Consider the following 21,889-nt stretch of genomic DNA (forward strand, 5'->3'; position numbering starts at 1 on the left):
AAGTAAGTCAGAAAGAGAAAGACAAATATTGTATGCTAACTCACATATACGGAATCTAAAAATGGTACTGATGAACTCAGTGACAAGAACAAGGATGCAGATACAGAGAACAGACTGGAGAACTCGAGGTATGGGAGGGGGTGGGGGGTGAAGGGGAAACTGAGATGAAGCGAGAGAGTAGCACAGACATATATATACTACCAACTGTAAAATAGTCAGTGGGAAGTTGTTGTATAACAAAAGGAGTCCAACTCGAGGATGGAAGATGCCTTAGAGGACTGGGGCGGGGAGGGTGGGGGGGACTCGGGGGGCGGAGTCAAGGAAGGGAGGGAATACGGGGATATGTGTATAAAAACAGATGATTGAACCTGGTGTACCCCCCCCCCAAAAAAAAATCAATCGACCATATATAAGGATTTATTTTTGGACTCTTAATTCCATTCCCTTGAACTATATGTCTGTACATATATGCTAGTACCACACAGTCTGTGGGTCACTGCCCAGGGAGCACATGTACTTACTCAAAAGTTGCAGCAGATCCTAACATGCCCACAGCTAAGGCTGTCAACGAACTGCATTCTTGCGGCAGGCTGGTCCATGACTGTCATACTCCATTTTACAGATAAGCAAAGTGAGACTTAGAATCTAAATAAAATGCTAGCCAAATATTACATATAAATCTTAGATTTGAACTCAGTTCTTCTGAATATAGAGACTATATTTTGAGTTGTTATGTAATATTACCCCTCTTCTCATGTTTTATCAAGTGTGTGGGCTGCACAGGTTAATATGACAAATTCTCAGTAAATATCCATTGATTAAAAAAATGATTCTTTTTGAAAGGCACCACCATTTTTTCAGTTACCCAATCCAGTAACCTGGAGTTATCCTCAATTTCCCCTTTTCCCTTCTTTTTCTACCTTCAAATGGTGAACCATTCCTGTCAATTACAACTTATTTTTACACTTCATTCATCTTCTCATCTTTAGTGCTGCAGTCTTTGCTGGAGCATCTTCCACCTAAATAACTTCAATGGTTTCCTAACTGGTCTCCCTACTCTAACTTTCCCCACACAACCTCCATTCTCTACAGGATGAAAGTACAACTCCGTAGCATGGACTCTAAGACTCTCCTCTATCTTCCTATTCTCTAAATTCAAGCCTCCACCAACTATAAAAAGCCGCCATGCTCCAGTCATTGAGAACTATGTAGTCCTCTGAATGATAGCACATCGCCATGCATACTAATACATTTATGAGCAGTGTTCTCCCCTCCTGGTCTACCTAGTGAGCAGCTACTGATCTGCTAAGTCTTGCTTCACATTTTGTATTCTCTAAAGATTATTTGTAATTTATTGCACAAACCTATGCTTATATTAACCACTTAACTTGACTATAAATAATTCATTTCATATTGTAGTTTTAGTCATTATCGATGAGCCCTTTTTTCTTCTAATTATAAATGAATGTCTTCATGTGTATTTCTGGGTTAAAAAATATGTTCTCATGTGTTTAAAGATTTTAACAAAAAGGTTAGTTAACCAACTGTGCAGCACCCTCAGACTAGTTAATAACTGCTTGGCATCATAGCAGACTGTTATGTCAAAGTCAATAGTGAGCTATCTCATTAGAAATTTGTAGAAAATGATAGTAAAATCCCTAAAGTTTTGATGTAACATTTCTAAATCAGAGTAGATTTATAATAATGTTACTCTTACATTCTTGCCTTTAGATACCATGTTAAGTGAGGAGGAAAAGGGTGGAGTGATGGCTATGAAATTGGGAACGATGATAATGACACTGTAGTATGCGTGTTTTGTGGCAGGAAAAAAATGTTGAGGGCTGCTACCTTCACACTATTGGGTACTTACTGAAGTTAATGTATAAACACCTTCACAGGTACCAGAGAAAGTGGAACCTCCTGTCTTCTTCTAACATTTTCCTGTTCGACAGGTTTGGTGTCTGGTTTGGGGAAACTCTTGCAGAAATCAGCACAGCAGCTGTAAGATTAATATTCATTATCAGGTCCATGAAGTCACTGATGCTGGCCCTCCCTTAGATTTCCTTTGAGAGCTGTGTGCTTGAGCCCTGCAAAAGTATGGTGGTCCTCACACAGAACACCTCTCCTTATTCCCTAATCACTTCCCCTCCATGGGTATACTTCAAAGAACCTGAATTGCTTGGTCAAAGCAGGAAGTTACCCAAGGGTCTCTGCCATGGCAAAAAATTCACTTCTTTTGTTGGTGGCCTGAATTTTCAACACTTTTTCCCCTATGCAATGTCCAGCTTCACAAGTTTTCCTTAGAACACTTTTCAGTGAGTAGGTTTCTGAAACTCCCCCTCCACTTCCCCACTGAAAACAACTACTCCTTCGTCATACACGTTTTTGAAGGTATCTGGACTGTTCATTCCTCTGAACACTATTTTGTAAACAGGACTCTAGGTGATAGAGTACCATTGTTTTATAATGTTCAAGGCAGGAGGTTGGGGAAGAGGTATGGACATATGGAGAAGTGAGATGTCAAATTTTCATTTTTTCCTATTGACTTTGTTTATTTGAACACTTTGTAAGACCTAAAAGATGACTTATTTCTTGAGCACATCAAGGCAAACATCTCACTGGATCTAGAGAGGAAACCATGCTCCTAAACCAGCATAAACAGGTACAAGATACTAAACTGAGTAAACTATAAATTAAGTAAATTTCTTAGGGTTTGTGTGAGTCGAAATAACTATGAGGAAAGATTCATTTCTAACATCATGAAAAAAGAGTAAAACTGATTTCATTTTTATCTTTAAAGACCAGTGAAAATGGAAGTGATTTCTCTCCTGCCATGGGTCATAATGTGGTTTGAAGTTTGTGAAATCTCTCATGATTTCTTTACCAGCATGCATTAGTTTTCTGAGAATGCCAGAGCAAATCACCACAAAATTGAATAGCTTAGAACAATAGAAATGGATGCTCTCACAGGAGGTCAAAATTCTGAAATTGAGGAGTTAGCAGAACATGTTCTCTGTCCTCTAACTTATGGTGGTTGCTGGTAATCCTTGGCAGTCTTTGGCTTGCAGCAGTGTACCTTCAGTCTCTGCTTCCATCGTGACACCTTTCGTGTATCTATGTCTTCACTTGATGTTCTTTTCTCTCTGTGTCTCTTCTCTTCTTATAAGGACACCAGTCATATAGGATTAAGGGTCCATCCTACTCCAGTATGGCTTCATCTTAATATACATCTTAGGTACATCTGCAAATATCATATTTCCAAATAAGATCACATTCACAGGTACCAGGGGTTAGGACATATCTTTTTGGGGGGGACACAATTCATTCCACAACATAGTAGATTGCTGTCGACAAAGGACACCTCCGTTTGTATTAGTTTTTGATGATCTTTTGGGGGTTATGGTATGGGAGTATGTGGTATGACTAAAATAAAATGCCAGATATTAAGATGAATGCTAACAATTATAAATTCAAATCTGTACTATCTTACTGAAAAACAGGAAACCAAATATTTGTTCCAATACCCCTGCTTTTGCTCACTATATTTTGGGGAACTTCTTTTTGTAAATTGACTTAAGAGATAGTAAATTATCTGAGTAACTTCAAATCATGGCACAATTCCATATCCTTTGAAGAGGTAATATGCTGTTGTGAAGAGGTAATATGCTGTTGTGAGGGAAGTAACTAGACTGAACTGGCTAAAAACTATGTTTTAAACTTACTGGTGGAGACAATGTTTAGCTATGGCTAAACAAGTATTTCCAACAAGTAGAGGAAAAGTGGAGAATCTTCTCATCTGAAGAATCATGCTCAGTGGTTTCAATGATGAATTTTCACTGTTCAAATGCAGGAGCCTGGTCACTTCAGTCTTAATCTCCTGGTCTGTCCACTGATCTGCAGTGGTCAGGACACTCATCACTATTTAAAACTGATGACATAGCATGAAGGGAAAAATTTGATTGATCTGAGTCCTTCAGAGGTACTGCCTGGCAGAGCTTTCCTGGGTCCAGAATATAAGAGGAAGCCTTCCTTCCTCAGTATCTTTCAATTCTCATAGATTCATTTGCCACCGCAGCATGTGTTCTTGGTCAAATAGCTCTCTTTACATATATGCATAGCCACTATCTTTGAAATTTTCAGGACATATGTACTCTGCCATACTCTGTGCCTAGGAGCACCCTTCCTTCTGATCTTTATGTATCTTCTGGAACATAAAGAAAACCCTCCCTCAATCTGCCCCATGGTCTACCTCCATCACCATTTGGAGGTAGTTAAGGGAGAGTTTTAGAATGTGGGTCTGGAGTCAGATTGCTCAGGTTTAAGTTCTCTCTCTGCCCTGTACTACAACTGGGAGGTTGAACAATTTACTTAACCACTTTGAGCTTCTGTTTACTCGTTGTGTAAGGGGGTAATAACAGTGCCTTCCTCATGGGGATGGTATAAGGAATGTATGAGATACTACTCAGAACATTTCTTGGCCCCCCCTCAATGAATGCTTCCAATGAATTTATAACAGTAGTAACAATAATAATCATAGCTTGACTTTCAATCTCTCCTATTTTTCTCCTTTCACTTCCAGATCTCCCTTTTTGGTCCTTTTTCTCAGATGCCTGACCCTCATCTTGAGATTGGAGAATAACAGAACCCTGTTCTGGGTACCCAAATTCGGTCACACCATACTATACCTCTGCTTAAAATCCTTTCATGACTTGCCAGTACATTTAAACCCCCATACTTCTCACTTTTGTTTACAAATCCTTGTGTGTCCAGCCTCTTCAGTCCCTGGTACCTGATGCTATATTTCTCACCCTGGCATTCCAAGCTCACTCCATCTGAAGACACTTGTGACAGCTCTCCTGTCCCCTCAGAATGCTCACCCCCATGCAACTTCCTGTCACTTCATCTAAGAGGCCTTTCATGGCTAATTCAAAATTCATACTGTGTCACATCAGCTTACTGAAATTTTTTTCATTGTACATATCACCCTCAGTGCTTTCCTTTTGTTTATTTGTTTTTGTTACTTACCTCCCTCACTCAAATGGAAGTTCTGTTAGAATAGTAACTTTTCTTGTCTTGTTCATTGCTCTATCTCCTTCATCTAGAACAGTGACTGGCACAAAGATACTCAATAACTATTTGCTGTTAGATAATATTAACACTAACATTGCTTTCTTTCCCAGTAGAAGTGCATTCCTTCTGATGAAAACTCCATCTTTTTATAGGGATGGTAATATCTATTTACCTCACTATTATTGTGTGGATTAGATATAAAAAATATATATATTTTATTTAGCACAAACATAGCCTTTTTTCTTAGTGAATAGACCCTACAGATAGACAACAAGGGTGATAAGGGGGTTTGGGTGATAAGGTGTATAAGTCTATCACTAAAATGTCCCATACTCAAGACATTTTTCTAAACTCTCATTACTTCATCTATTTAAACATGTATATTTTATGTTCTATTCTTTAATACATAATTTGTATTTTAATATACAATTTTTCCAAAAAAATTTCAAGTAAAAATGACATTACAGAATGATTAACTATATTGGTAGTAAAAGAGTAAATGTTCAGTTAACATTAATTCATTTTCTTTTATTATCTTCCTTTCCAGAGAGAGGTATGTTTAATAAACAGTCAGACATAATTCAACTTTCTACATCTGTACATGGATAGAATAAGTCTGGAATAAATTGGCAGCATCAAGAATTTCTGGCAAGGTGACGGGATAAGTACATAAATTTTTGTTCTACTTATTTCTACTTAGTTTGCATTTTTAAAGACACTTTTAAAGAAACATGTCCATGTATTACGTGTCATTAAAAATAAACAATTGGAAGCAAGAAAATAAAAGAATGAAAACCCACTTTTTTTAAAAATAAAAATGAGAAAATTTGGAAAAATTTTATACTTATGTAAGGCAATAGGTAAAAAATGATTATGTTTTGAATTGGCACTCTTTTCAATGTTTTATTTCTAATGTTCATGCTCTCATGCTTAAAAAAAATAATATATGCAAATCAAGCTCCACTGCCCTCCATTTTAAACAATACCTTCTCTTGCTGACACTTCCCTACCAATTATTGTTCCATATATCTGCTGCCCTTCACTACAGACTTTCATGATAAGTTGTCTCCACTTCCAGACCTTGCCCTCCAACAAGTCTTGCAGGCCTTCTGTCTTCTAAACTGCTTTTATCTTGTTCTCCAATAACTAGCATGGTGTCAAATCAAAGTATCATTCCTCCATCCCCTTTGACTTCTTAGTAGCTTTGAACTTGCTATCTTCTTCCTCTTCCTTAAAATCTTCTGGATATCATGAAATTTTTCACTCCTGGTTTTCTTCCTTCCTGTGTGGATCCTATTCTTTGACTCATTTTTTGTCTCCTTATCCTCTCAACTTATCTATAGTCTGACACTCTCTAGGTTGTGGCTTTGGATTCTTTCTTCTTCCATACATTTTCTCTCTTAGAAATTTTTTTAATCAATTTGTATACATAAATATGTATAAGTATTTGTATGTCAATCATACCTCAGTAAAGTGGTCTAATAAAAAATAATGTATGCAAATGTCAAATCACTATGTATGTAGTACACCAGAAACTAACATAATATTGTACATCAACTATATTACAAAAAAAAAAAAACACATTTGCTTTTCATTGTGGCCACAGTTTACCTGAAAAAAAAAATTTTCTAAGTTATTTAGAGGATATTTAGATGAATAAAGGAAAGGATTAATTTCTGCAATACCATTTTGGTTTTGATTATTAGAAAATCAAATAGCTTACAGAAAATATCCGAAGAGTTCTCCAAATGATAGAATTTTAGAACTAAAGGAAAATCAGTTACAAGTTTTGTCAATGTTCATATAGTAGCTGTTTTACTCTATGTTTTCATGTCAATGTTTGGATAAAATCATGAAAATAAAAAATGAAAACATGGTAGTGGGATTGTGAGCATTGTTTTCTTAATAATTTTAATGTTGTAGCAATTTAGCATTTTTAAAAGACATGAAAAGTTTGTTTTATATTTATTTTATTATTTTATTAATTTTTGTCTTAGTTTTGTAATCAAATAACTTTTGTACTAAAATTAACACATAAGAATTGAGAATAAAATTATCTACTTCACATTCTTTGTCTTTATTACTTTTCTTCTCTTGTTCTAATTTTTATTATAATTTTTCACTTTACATTTACTTTTCCAAATCATTTTACTTTTTTTCTTTATGCTAGTTATAATAATTATACTTTTATAAAGGTGAGATGGATCATTTTGCGAAAAAGAGGACATTACAGTTTTGGATTGGATTGCAAACAATCTAATGAACATGTGTAGAAAAACATTTAGGTTATTTTTTCGATTTGAATACAATAATCTATGTGAAAATCTAATGGGGACAGATACTCTGAAAAATTTCTATATTTTACACAAGATTAGAATATCCCACAGAATAAAAAATAAGAGATTCTTGCTAAGCACTTCAAAATTAAAACAAAGCAGAAATCATACAGTTAGATAAACTGAAGCATATGAAAGATGTTCAAATTCAATAATATAAAGAATGGCTACAAATTAAAAAGACAGAAAATTTGATTCTCTAAGTCAGTATATAATTTGCTTTCAATTTTTATCTTGTTTCCAATTTCAAATTGCTCATAAAATTATTATAAATTTATTATCATAATGTTAAATAATTACAAAGCCACAAAAGTGTATATAAAAATGATCATTAAAATATATAATAATAAAGTAATTATTTTTGTGTAAATGTACAATGCAGTGATTGCCTTTTAAATTCAGGGTATATTAAATGTCATGGCTATCAATGACAATAGCAGTTTCTTGTATAGGATCATAACAAATTGTGAACAGGTATTAAAATGAATGCTTATTATTATAGCTATAAAAAGATCCATTGCATGTGTTCAAATTGTTCCACATTACCTAGTTTGATGTATAAAGTCTTGTGCTTTGTATGTCAATAGGACAAGTAAAATTAGCCTCATGTCATAGATGAGCTAATACTTGGAATTTAAATGACTTTCCCAAGTCAAATACTTAGCTATTGAACAAGGAAGAAAGGACATGTGTGTCTGCCCACAAGGCTATTGGGAAGATCAAAGAGATATTTTTTTTACTGTGAAGTTTTGGGGCATAGTATAACATTTATAAATTATTAAAAAATTAAAAGTAATATCTGCAACATGATTAATAATCAGATGGAATTGAAAAACTTAGGATGAAAAACACCTATTCTCTTTTCTACTCTTCACCACCACCTTTAGCGCCCCTCCCTCTGACCACCTTCTGTCTCAGTTACCACTCCCCCAAAGCAAATTTCCTTCTGTTAGCTACATTAAGGCTTAACAGCATAAAAAAACAACCAACCAAAATAATGCACATGGCATCAACACTACTGAGTCTTAAATGTTTCAGAAATACAGAAGCTTAGGGCCACTAGTGAGAATATCAGTGGTCATTTTATAGAAGTGTTAATAGATTTTAATACAATGAGATGATGGACAACAAAGGACTTTTTTTCCTATATAGAATTTTGTGGTCAGCTGTTTTTATTCCCACTGAAGACAAAAGTCATCTCTATGATATCAGGATATTCAGAGAGAATTATATTGGCATACACTGGGGGATAGGATTGTCTTAACAGCAAAGTTGCATCTGCTCAATAAAATGTTTCTTTGAAGCTCAGCAAAGGCAATTCTCTAGTCATATTGCCTTGTGATGGTTTTGTGAGGACAGCAGAATTAGTGCATGCAGACTCTGAACCCAGCTTTTGTACATCTAGTAATGTGCAGGGACTGGATCAAATCTGTTCACAGGGAGCTGTCAGTTGTCAGTGGGTACTTTGAGATTTACTAAGCAGCACAGAGAGCAAATCCTCTCTCATACTGTCAATGTTTTCAATTTACATCTTTAAGTTAGTAGAGATTCAGGGGTAGAGATCTGGGGTAGAGATCCAGTTTAGGGCATAGGTATTATCTTCCACAAGCTGTCTTATTTTTATTACCTGCCTTGAAATCTTAAGGGGCAAGAACTGTGAAGAAGGTATCACATTATTTTTTGATCATATATTAAAAATAGATTGTTGATTGTCGATTCTCATCTTTTTTCATGATTAGATGCTAAAAAATGGACCATCAAGTGCAATTACACCCAGAGATCATGGAATTTAAAGAAAGAAGGACCCTACATCCAAGATGCTTCTGTTGGAGCATCCAACTACCCTCCTCCCCACCCCACCTAGATTAAAGCAGAACAGAGAAAGTCAGACCTGCTTAAATGACACTAAAAACACTACTGAAGTAATTGCAAACATTGTCAGTGGCTGTCAGGAAGAAGGTCGTGGAATAACACAACTTAGTTACTCTTTATCTGGGTTCAGTGATAAATGCCAGGCTCAGTTCACTCAGTCAGTTTGTCTCCCTAATGATATGCTGAAGCATTAAAAATGGATTTCTTCTTTGTCAACAGTACATCATGTATATCTAAGATGAGTGGCAGTTTTCTACTCTAATTTGGTTCTTAGAATCTTTTTTTGAGTATGTTGGTACATGAACTTGGTTTGTGACATTGGCTATGACTACAAATTTTCAGTTAAAAAATTAGATAGTCATAAAGAAAGGAGAATAACCAAATCTTTGGGTTCAAGTTCTTGCTATTAAATACTGTGTAAACTAGTTCATTAGTAATTCCTCTAAGGCTCTGTTTTCTCAACTGTAAATTTACAATTAAAATATATTCTTCATGGTGTGGTCATTAGATAGAATGACAGGTATAAAACATAGTAGGTCCTCAAAAAATGTATGTTTTCTGACTCTTAATAGTAATGCATTTAAAAAAATGATTCTCTGATGTTCAGTTGAAATTTTCCTAGTTGAAAATTATCTAAATAAATCAGACATGGACAATTAAAGATTTTTTTTATTTGAAGTATAGTTGATTCACAATATTATGTTAGTTTCAGGTGTACAGCACAGTGATTTAGTTTTATACATATATATATATATATATATATATATACACACATATATACACACATATATATTCCTTTTCAGATTCTTTTCTCATATAAGTTATTACAAAATATTGAGTATAGTTCCCTGTGCTATACAGTAGGGTTTTGTTGGTTATCTATTTTATATACAATAGTGTATATATGTTAATCCCAACCTCCTAATTTATCCCTCCCTCCATTCCCCTTTCCCCTTTGGTAACCATAAGTTTGTTTTCTATGTCTATGAGTCTATTTCTGTTTTGTAAATAAGTTCATTTGTATAATTTTTTTAGATTTCACATATAAGTGATATATGATGTTTCTCTTTTGCTATCTGACTTACTTCACTTAATATGATAATCTCTAGGTCTATCCATGTTGCTGCAAATGACATTATTTCATTCTTTGTTATGGCTGAGTAATATTCCATTGTATATATATACACTACATCTTGTTTATCCATTCATCTTTTGATGGACATTTAGGTTGCCTCCTTGTCTTGGCTACTATACATAGTGGTGCAATGAACATTGAGGTGCATGTATCTTTTGGAATTATGGTTTTGTTCAGATATATGTCCAGGAGTGGGATTGCAAGATCATATGGTATCTCTATTTTCAGTTTTTTAAGGAATCTCCATACTGTTGTCTATAACAACTGTACCAATTTACATTCCCACCAACGGTGTAGGAGGTTTCCTTTTTCTCCACACCCTCTCCAGCATTTATTATTTTTTTAAATTTCTATTTCTTTAATTAAAAAATATTTATTTTTTTATTTATTTGGCTGCTCCAGGTCTTAATTGCAGCACATGGGATTGGGATAGGGGATCTTCATTACCGTGTATAGGATCTTTAGTTTTGGAATTTGAGATCTTTAGTTGCAGCATGCAACCCTTAGTTGTGGCATGTGGGATGTAGTTCCCTGACCAGAGCATTGAGAGCTTAACTATTGGACAACTAGGGAAGTCCCTCCAGCATTTGTTATTTGTACACTTTTTGATTATGGCCATTTTGACTGGTGTGAGATGATATCTCATTGTGATTCTGATTTGCATTTCTCCAATAATTAGCAATGCTGAGCATCTTTTCATGTGCCTTTTGTCCATCTGTATGTCTTCTTTGGAGAAACGTCTATTTAGATCTGCCTTTTTTTAATTTTTATTTTATTTTTTTAATGTTGAGCTCTATGAGCTGTTTGTATATTTTGGAGATTAAGCCCTGTCAGTCACTTTGTTTGCAAATAGATTCTCCCATTCTGTAGGTTGTCTTTTCATTTTGTTTATGGTTTCCTGTACTGTGCAAAAGCTTTTAAGTTTAATTTGGTCCCATTTGTTTATTTGTGTTCTTATTTCCATTACTCTAGGAGGTGGGTCAAAAAAGACCTTGCTGCATGTGATTTATGTCAAAGAGTGTCCTGCTATGTTTTCCTGTAGGAGTTTTAAACTATCTGGCCTTATATTTAGGCCTTTAATCCATTCTGCGTTTATTTTTGTGCATTGTGTTAGAGAATGTTCTAATTTCATTCTTTTACTTGTATCTGTCCAGTTTTCCCTGCACCACTTATTGAAGAGACTGCCTTTTCTGCATTGTATATTCTTGCTTCTTTTGTCATACATTAATTGACCATAGGTGTGTGGGTTTACTTCTGGCCTTTCTATCCTGTTCCATTGATCTGTATTTCTGTTTCTGTGCTAGTACCATACTGTTTTGATTTCTGTAGCTTTGTAGTATAGTGTGAAGCCAGGGACCCTAATTCCTCTAGCTGCATTTTTCTTCCTCAAGATAACTTTGACTATTCAGGGTTTTTTGTGTTTCCATACAAATTTAAAATTTTTTTATTCTGGTTCTGTGAAAAATGTCATTGGTAATTTGATAGGGATTGATTGAATCTATAGATTGCCTTGGGTAGTGTAGTCATTTTGACAATATTGAGTCTGCCAATCCAAGAACATGGTATATCATTCCATCTTTTTGTGTCATCTTTGATTTCTTTCACCAGTGTCTTACAGTTTTTGGAGTACAGGTCTTTTGCCTCCTAAGATTTATTCCTAGGTATTTTATTCTTTTTGATGTGATGGTAAATGGGGTTGTTTCCTTAATTTCTCTTTCTGATCTTTTGCTGTTAATGTATAAAAATGCAACAGATTTCTGTGTATTTATTATGTATCCTGAAATGTTACTGCATTTATTGTTGAGCTCTAGTTTTCTGGTAACATCTTTAGGATTTTCTATGTATAGTATCATGTCATCTGCAAACAGTGACAATTTTACTTCTTTTCTAATTTGAATCCTATTTATTTATTTATTTATTTATTTATTTATTTATCTATCTATCTATCTATCTTCTCTGATTGTTGTGGCTAGGACTTCCAAAACTTTGTTGAATATAAGTGGTGAGAGTGGACATCCTTGTTTTGTTCCTGATTTTAGAGGAAATGCTTTCAGCTTTTCATTTTTAAGTATGATGTTAGCTGTGGGTTTGTCACATATGACCTTTATTATGTTGAGGTAATTTCCCTCCATGCTCACTTTTTGGATAGTTTATCATAAGTGGATGTTGAATTTGACAATAACAATTATTGGCAGGCTGTGGAGCAACAGTAACACTCAATGCTGATGAGAATGAAAATTGATTCAATCACTTTGGGAACATTTTTGCATTACCTAAAGAATGTGGAAGAACATAACCTATAATCCAGCAGTTCTGATTCTAATTATACTTCCTCAGCTAAAGAAAAAGTTGGTATATGTACCTGAAGACATAATTTCAAACATGATTTTTAGCTGCATTATTTATAATGGAAAGAAAACTAGAAATAACCCATATATCCATTAATAACAGAATTGATAAACAATAGAATGGGTAAACAATAAAAATGGACTACATTTGTTTAAATCAACAAAGAATCTTGTAAACATTGAGTAAAAAGGGCAAGGTAGAAAAATACGCAATGTATGGTGTTCCATTTTATATAAGGTGCAAAAGCAGGCAAAACCAAAAAACAATCATAGTTTAGAATATCTCTTTATCTATCATCTATCTATCTATCTATCTATCTATCTATCTATCTAATCATCTATAATTTGTCTATCTATGATAAAATCATAAAGGAAAACAAGGAAATGATTAATATAAAATTTGGGATAATAATTACTTTTGGTAGAGAAGGAAAGTAGTGCTGTTGAGGAGAGACACAAAGGTAACCTTTAAAAAAGTGGTTTTAATCTTTTTTTAAAAAGGTAGAAATAGCTCTATTTTATCAACATTTTTCTTTTAAAGTAGTTTCAGGTTTACAGCAAAACTGAAAGGAAGATACAGAAATTTCCCATATACTCCCTGCTCACACACATGCATAGCCTCCCCCATTATCAATATCTCCCACCAGAGTGGTACATTTGTTACAATTGATAAACCTATTGACAAATTATAATCAACGAAAGTCCATAGTTTACGTTACAGTTCACTCTTGGTATTGCACATTCTAAGGGTTTGGACAAATGTATAACTTCAAGTATCCACAATTATAGTATTATACAGAGTATTTTCACTACCCTAAAATTCTCTATGTTCTTCCTATTTATCTCTCTCTGTTCCATCTCCCCCAAACCCTGGCAAACACTGATTATTTTACTGTCTCAGTAGTTTTAGTTTTGCCTTTTCCAGGTAGTCATATAGTTGAAATCATACAGTATGTAGACTTTTCACATTGGCTTCTTTCAGATATTAACATGCATTTAAATTTCCTCCATGTCTTTCCATGGCTTCACAACTCATTTCTTTTTAGTGCTGAATAAAATTCCATTGTCTGGATGTACCACAATTTATTCATTCAGCTATTGAAGTACATCTTGATTGCTTTCAAGTTTAAAGCTGCTATGAAAATGTGTGTGCAGGTTTTTCTGTGAACACAAGTTTTTAACTTCTTTGGGTAAATGACAAGGATTATGATAGCTGTATGGTTAAGTGTGATTAGTTTTATAAGAAACTATCAAACTGTTTTTGAAAGTGGCTTACCATTTTGCATTCCCACTAACAACGAATGAGTGTTCCTGTTGCTCCACATCCTCACTAGCATTTAGTGTTATCAGTTTATTTTTTAGTTTTCTAGGGTTGCTGAAACAAATTACCAAAATCTGGATGGTTTTAGGCAATAGAAATTTATTTTATTCCAGTTTTGGAGGCCAGAAATCTGAAATCTAGAAGACAGAAGCATTGTTTCCTTCTGGGCCATGCCTCTCTCCTAGTTTCTTTGGTAATGTTTGGCATCCTTAGTGGATATACATGTGAATTCACTTTCTGTCTTTTTCTTCACATGGTCTTCCCCTCTGTGTGTCTGTCTATGCTCCACTCTTCTGTCTCTTATAAAGACATGTGTCATTGAATTTAGGGCTCACTCTAATCAAGATGATCTAATCTCAATATTTTTGACTTCCTTACCTTTGCAAAGACCCTTTTCCCAAATGTAGTCACATTCACAGGTTCCAGGTGGACATATTTCTTTGGTGGTCCATCATTCAACCCATTACAGAAGGTGTATGTTTTATTATTATTGTACAACTGTTATAGACATTCATTCTTTTGGATGTTTGATATATTTTTCAATAAAAATAAATAATTAAAGTTAAAAAGTGAAAAAAATAGAGAAAAATTTTAATGTCAATTGCAAGATTAGGTTGATTCCTCAACTTGACAATATAAAATAGAATTTTCTCAGTAAAGAAATAGTTTCCTAACATTCTGAAGTACAATAGTGTTATTTAGATATTTATATTTATATACATATGTATGTACATGTTGCATATTGAATTCTCAGTTCAATTTTGAAATCTATTGAAGCTGAGCTTTTCATTTCTATATTCCTATTGGAAATGACATTAAATCTGATTTTATGTTTGAGATTGCTTTTAATTTTGATGATTAAATTTCTGGAATTAAAGAATAAGGCATTAAATGAGAATTCTATGTTGATTTATAAGTAGTCTTTTGTGTGTGTGTGTGTGTGGGATCTTCCTGGCAAGTAGGCGTTTCTGATGTCATTGGGCAATTCACAAAAGAGGAAAAGGAAAGGATCATAAGAAAGTAAAAGTTTTATTCTGACTCATAGCACAAGAAATGTTTCCATTTCTGACCACCATATTGACAACTAATTTTTAATATATTAATTGCCTATGTTGGAGAGAATGTGAATATGTAGACACCCTTTTACATTGCTTCTAGGAGTGTAATTTATCATAATCGTTCCAGAATGAAATCTGGCAGTGTTTATTACAAACCTTTAAAGTATTCATTTATGCCTTTTGTCCTAGAAATCTATCTATATGAATTTATATTGAGCAAATAAGCAGATAGTCATATAGATTTATATACAAATGTATTTAACACAAAATTATTAGCAATAGTAATATCAGAAATAACTTAATTTTCTAAAAATAGGATGAATAAATGAAAATTTCAGTTTCCAGCTATCTATTACTATGTAACAAACTACCCACAAACTTGGTGGCTTAAAATAAAAATTCAGAGACATTGTTAAAAATGGAGAACACAAGACCCTTGCTTAAGAGCTACTGTTGAGGAGTTTTTTAAGATGGTGGAGGAGTAGGAGGAGGTGGAGTTCATCTCTCTCCACAAATGCATCAAGAATACATCTACATCCTTGTTCTTGTCTTGTTACTGAGTTCATCAGTACCATTTTTAGATTCCATATATGTAAGTTAGCATACAATATTTGTCTTTCTCTTTCTGACTTACTTCACTCTGTATGACAGACTCTAGGTCTATCCACCTCATTACATATAACTCCATCTCATCCCTTTTTATACCTGAGTAATATTCCATTGTATATATATGCCACATCTTTATCCACAGATGCAGAGAATGGACTGGAGAACTCAAGGTTTGGGGGGCGGGGGTGAAGGGGAAGCTGGGACGAAGTGAGAGGGTAGCACAGACATATGTATACTACCAATTGTAAAATAGATAGCCAGTGGGAAGTTGTTGTATAACAAAGGGAGTTCAACTCGAGGATGGAAGATGCCTTAGAGGAGTAGGATGGGGAGGGTGGGGGGGACTCGAGGGAGGGTGGGGGGGGAGTTGAGGGAGGGAGGGAAGACGGGGATATGTGTATAAAAACAGATGATTGAAATTGGCATATCCCCCAAAAATAATAATAAAAAAAAAAGAATACATCTACATATGGAACAATTCTCACAGAACAATGGCTGAACAATAGCAGAAGACCTTGGACACTGGAAAGGATAATAAAGATCCCTGCATAACCAGGTAGGGTGAAAGAAAGGAGGGAGAAATGAAGAGGAGAGGAAGCAGGATGGAACCTGCATCCCTGTAGGGGAGCTGAAGCAGAGAAGAGTTTCCCACATCCGGGGAATACCCCTCACTGTTGGAGACATCAGTTGGGACAGAAGGGAGACATCTGAGGCTGTTAGAGGAGGGTGAAATGGCCGGTCTGTGACAGGCTGGACAGAATGAGAACTACACATATGGTCCATGCCACAGCCCTGTGCACCCCAGATTGGAACATGTGTCCACTGGTGCACACTGGGGCTAAGAGCTGGAAAGTGGGGATTGGAGAGCAAATCCAGGGGGAGGACTGCTTTTGGCTGTGAGGAGACAACCTGAGGAGATGGGAGGGAGGAAATCCACAACCAGGAATTCCTGTGCACAAAACCCAGACTGCCATAGAAGCAAGGTGCCACTGTTGAGTGATGTGCAGGGGGTGGAGCCATCATTGCAGCCTCTCTCTCCCCACGTGTTGGCCCCTGCCACCCAGGTACTAGGGAAGGGCCCCTCCAGGGCTGGCCCTCACATGCTTGCTGCCAGATATTAGAAAAGCCTCACACTAGGACTGGATCTTTCACACCTTTGACTACCAGTTTCCCCCTGCACCTGTCATCACTGGGACTCCTGTGACCGAGGCAGCCATGCCATCTCTGCACCCTGTCCTCACTGGGGCAGACCAGAGTGCTCTAGGGCAGCCTCAGGAGCAGAATCCTGTGGGTTACCCACACACAGATGGGGCTAAAACCACAGCTGAGCCCCAGGGACAGGGTGGATAAAGAAGAGGAATGAAAATCTTTTCATCAACTGCACAAGACATAGATTAAACCCTGACAATCAGCTGGGTAGACTGTGCATCTATGAAATATCTGAATGAACGAGTGTTCCCACAAATGGAACTGACCTAGTTCTGGCAGCTGTGGACTTTGGGGGCAAGCACATGTGGGAGCAGGGCCAGATCAGAGTCTGAGCACTCCCCACAATACCCACAGTGGGTCCAGAGACCCACCTGGGGAGGTGGAGGTTGGCTGTGGCTCATGGCAGGGGTAATGACACTACAGCTGAGACCCTAGGAAAATATTATTATCCCTATTATTTTTATTGTGTTTTGATTTGTTCTGTTTTATTTTTTCAAAATTATTTCTCATGTTTTTATTTAGTTTCTTGGGGGCGTTTGGGTTTTTATTCTTTTTAAGATTTTTTTAATATATCTTTTATTTCTTTGTTTTTCAATTTTTATTTTGCTGCTTTGTGTTTTTTCCCTTTTTTCTTTTTTTATGTTCTATTTTTTAAAAAATTTAATTTATTTAATTATTTTTGGCTGCATTGGGTCTTCATTGCTGAATACAGGCTTTTCTCTAGTTGTGGCAGGTGGGGGCTACTCTTTCATTGTGGCGCATGGGCTTCTTAGTGTGGTGGCTTCTCTTGTTGTGGAGCATGGGTTCTAGGAGGGCATGCTTCAGTAGTTGCAGCACATGGGCTCAGTAGTTGTGGCACATGGACTCAGTAGTTGTGGCACATGGACTTAGTAGTTGTGGCTCTCAAGTTCTAGAGTGCAGGCTCAGTAGGTGTAGCACACAGGTTTTATTGCTCCACAGCATGTGGGATCTTCCTGGACCAGGGATTGAACCTTGTCCCTTGCATTGGCAGGTGGATTTTTAACCACTGTGCCACCAGAGAAATCCCTGTTCTATTTTGTTTTTATCTTTGTTTTTATCTTTGTTCTATCTTTTTTTAAAAATTGTTTTTGTGTGTTTGTTTTGTTTTCTTTGCTTTATTCTTTTTGTATTCTGCTTTGGTTTTGTTTATTGTTTTTGTTAGTTTTGTTTTTAATTGTTTGATTTTGTTTTGGGGGTCTTTTGTTTCATTGTTCTTTAGGTTTTTGTTTTCTTGGTTTTGTTTTTGTTTCTTTGTGTGTGTGTGTGTGTGTGTGTGTGTTTCTGTTTGGTTTTGCTATTACCATTTGTCTGGGGTTTTTTTCTGATTTTTTTTTTTTTTTTTTTTTGCTGTTGTTGCCGTTTGTTTCTGTCTTTGCTATTTGTCTTGGGATTTATTTCTCTGTTTTCATTTTTTTTCTCCCCCATCCCCTTTTCCTTTCTTTTCCCTTTATTGCCATGACATGCAGCTTGCAGGATCTTGGTTTTCCAGGCAGTGGATGGGCCTGAGCCTCTGGGGTGGGACCACCAAGTCCAGGACTCTGGACTGCGAAAGAATTCCCAGCCCCAGGGAATGTTAATTAGTGAGAGCTTTCCTGGAGGTCTCCATCTCAAATCCAAGAGCTGGCTCCACCCAACCGCCTGCAGGATCCAGTGCTAGATACCTCACGCTAAACAACTAGCAAGAAGGAACACCCATCAGCAGATGATAGGCTGCCTAAAGTCATAAGAAACTCACAGACACCCCAAAACACACCACCAACATGGCCCTGATCATCAGAGAGACAAGATCCAGCTCCACCCACCAGAATGCAGGCACCAGTCCCTCCCACCAGGAAACCTACACAAGCCACTGGACCAACCTCACCCACTGAGGGCAGACACCAGAAGCAATAGGAGCTATGACCTTGCAGCCTGTGGAAATGCAATAAGTCAGACAAACTGAGAAGGCAGAAAGATATGTTGCAGATGAAGGAACAAGGTAAAAACCCACAAGACCAAATAAATGAAGAGGAAATAGGCAATCTACCTGAAAAAGTATTCAAGTAATGATAGTAAAGATGATCCAAAACTTTTGAAATAGAATGGAGACATGGATCAAGAAAATACAAGAAATGTTTAATAAGGACTTAGAAGAACTAAAGAACAAACAAACAATGATGAACAACACAATGACTGAAATTAAAAATATACTGGAGGAATCAATAGCAGAATAACTAAGGCAGAAGAATGGATAAGTGACCTGGAAAATAGAAGGGTGGAAATAACTGCCCTGGAGTGGGAGAAACAAAAAAGAATGAAAAGAAATGAGGACAGTCTCAGAGACCTCTGGGATAACATTAAGTGTACCAATATTCAAGAAGAGAAAGAGGGAGGGTCTGAGAAAATATTTGAAGAGGTTATAGTTGAAAACTTCCCTAGCATGGGAATGGAAATAGTCAATCAAGTCCAAGAAGTGCAGAAAGTCTCATACAGGATAAACCCAAGGAGAAACACAATGAAACACATATTAATCAAAATAACAAAACTAAAAACAAAGAAAAAATATTAAAAGCAGCAAGGGAGAAGAATAAATAGCATACAAGGGAATCCCCATAATGTTATTAGCTGAATTTTCAGCAGAAACACTACAGGCCAGAAGGGAGTGACAGGATATATTTTAAGTGATGAAAGGGAAAAGCTACAACCAAGATTACTCTAACCAGCAAGGATCTCAGTCAAATTTGATGGAGAAATCAAAAGCTTTACAGAGAAGCAAAAGGTAAGAGAATTCAGCACCACCAAACCAGCTATACAATAAACACTAAAGGAACTTCTCTAGACAGGAAACACAAGAGAAGAAAAACACCTACAAAAACAAACCCAAAACAATTAAGAAAATGGTAATAGGAACATACATATTGATAATAACTTTAATTGTAAATGGATTAAGTGTTCCAACCAAAAGACACAGACTGGCTGAATGGATACAAAAAGACTTATATATATGCTGTCTACAAGAGACCCACTTTAGATCTAGGGACATATACAGACTGAAAGTGAGGGGATGGAAAGTGATATTCTATGCAAATGCAAATCCAAAGAGAGCTGGAGTAGCAATATTCATATCAGACAAATTAGACTTTAAAATAAAGACAATTACAGGAGACAAGGGAGAACACTATGTAATGATCAAGGGATCAATCCAAGAAGAAGATATAACAATAATATATATTTATGTACCCAACATAAGAGCACCTCAATACATAAGGCAAATGCTCACAGCCATAAAAGGGGAAATGAACAGTAACACAATAATAGTGGGGGAATTTAACACTCCACTTACATCAATGGTTAGATTATCCAGATGGAAAATTAATAAAGAAACACAGTCTTAAATGGCACATCAGACCAGATAGACTTAATTGAAATGTATAGGACATTCCATCTGAAAGCAGCAGAATAAACTTTCTTCTCAAGTGCACATGGGACATTCTCCAAGATAGATCACATCTTGGGTCACAAATCAAAGCTTGGAAAATTTAAGAAAATTGAAACTGTATCAAGCATCTTTTCCAACAACAACACTATGAGATTGGAAATCAATTACAGGAAAAAAAAAACTGTAAAAAACACAAACACATAGAGGCTAAGCAATATGCTACTATATAACTGAGAGATCACTCAAGAAATCAAAGAGGAAATAAAAAAAAATACCTGGAAACAAATGACAATGAGAACACTATGACACAAAACCTATGGGATAGAGCAAAAACAGTTCTAAGAGAGAAGTTTATAGCAATACAATCCTACCTCATGAAACAAGGAAAATATCAAACAACCTCACCTTACACCTAAAACAACTAGAGAAAGAAGAACAAACAAAACCCAAAGTTAGTAGAAGAAAAGAAAGCATAAAAATCAGAGCAGAAATAAATGAGATAGAAATGAAGAAAACAATAACAAAGATCAATAAAACTAAAAGCTGGTTCTTTGAGAACATAAGAAAATTGATTAAACCCTCTGCCAGACTCATCAAGGAAAAAAGGGAGAGGACTCAAATCAATGAAATTAGAAATGAAAAATGAAAAGTTATAACTGACACTGTAGAAATACAAAGGGTCATAAAATACTACAAGCGGCTATATGCTAATAAAATGGATAACATGGAAGAAATGGACAAATTCTTAGAAGTGTACAAATTTCCAAGACTGAAACAGGAAGAAATAGCAAATATAAACAGACCAATCACAAGCAATGAAATTGAAACCATGATTAAAAAACCTTCAACACACAGAAGTTCAGGACCTGATGGCTTCACAGGTGAATTCTATCAAGCATTTATAGCAGAGCTAACACCTATGCTTCTCAAACTCTTCCAAAAAATTGCAGAGGAAGGAATACTCTCAAGCTGATTCTATAAGACCACCATCACCCTGAAACCAAAACCAGACAAAGATATCACAAAAAAGAAAATTACAGGCCAATATCACTGATGAACATAGACACAAATATCTTCAACAAAATACTAGCAAATTGAGTCCAACAACACATTAAAAGGAGCATATACCATGATCAAGTGGGATTTATTCCTGGAATGCAAGGATACTTCAATATATGCAAGGTAATCAATGTCATATGCCATTCTAACAAATTGAAGGATAAAAACCATATGACAATCTCAATAGATGCAGAAAAAGCTTTTGACAAAATTCAACACCAATTTATGTTAAAAGTCCTCCAGAAAGTGGGCACAGAGGAAACCTACCTCAACATAATAAAAGCTATATATGAAAAATCCACAGCAAATATTATTCTCAATGCTGAAAAACTGAAAGCATTTCTTTTAAAATCAGGAATAAGACAAGGGTGTCCATGCTCTCCATTACTATTCAACACAATTTTGGAAGTCCTAGCCATGGGATCAGAGAAGA

This window comes from Hippopotamus amphibius, chromosome 5 (genome assembly GCF_030028045.1).
Source record: "Hippopotamus amphibius kiboko isolate mHipAmp2 chromosome 5, mHipAmp2.hap2, whole genome shotgun sequence".
Lineage (NCBI taxonomy): Eukaryota > Metazoa > Chordata > Mammalia > Artiodactyla > Hippopotamidae > Hippopotamus > Hippopotamus amphibius.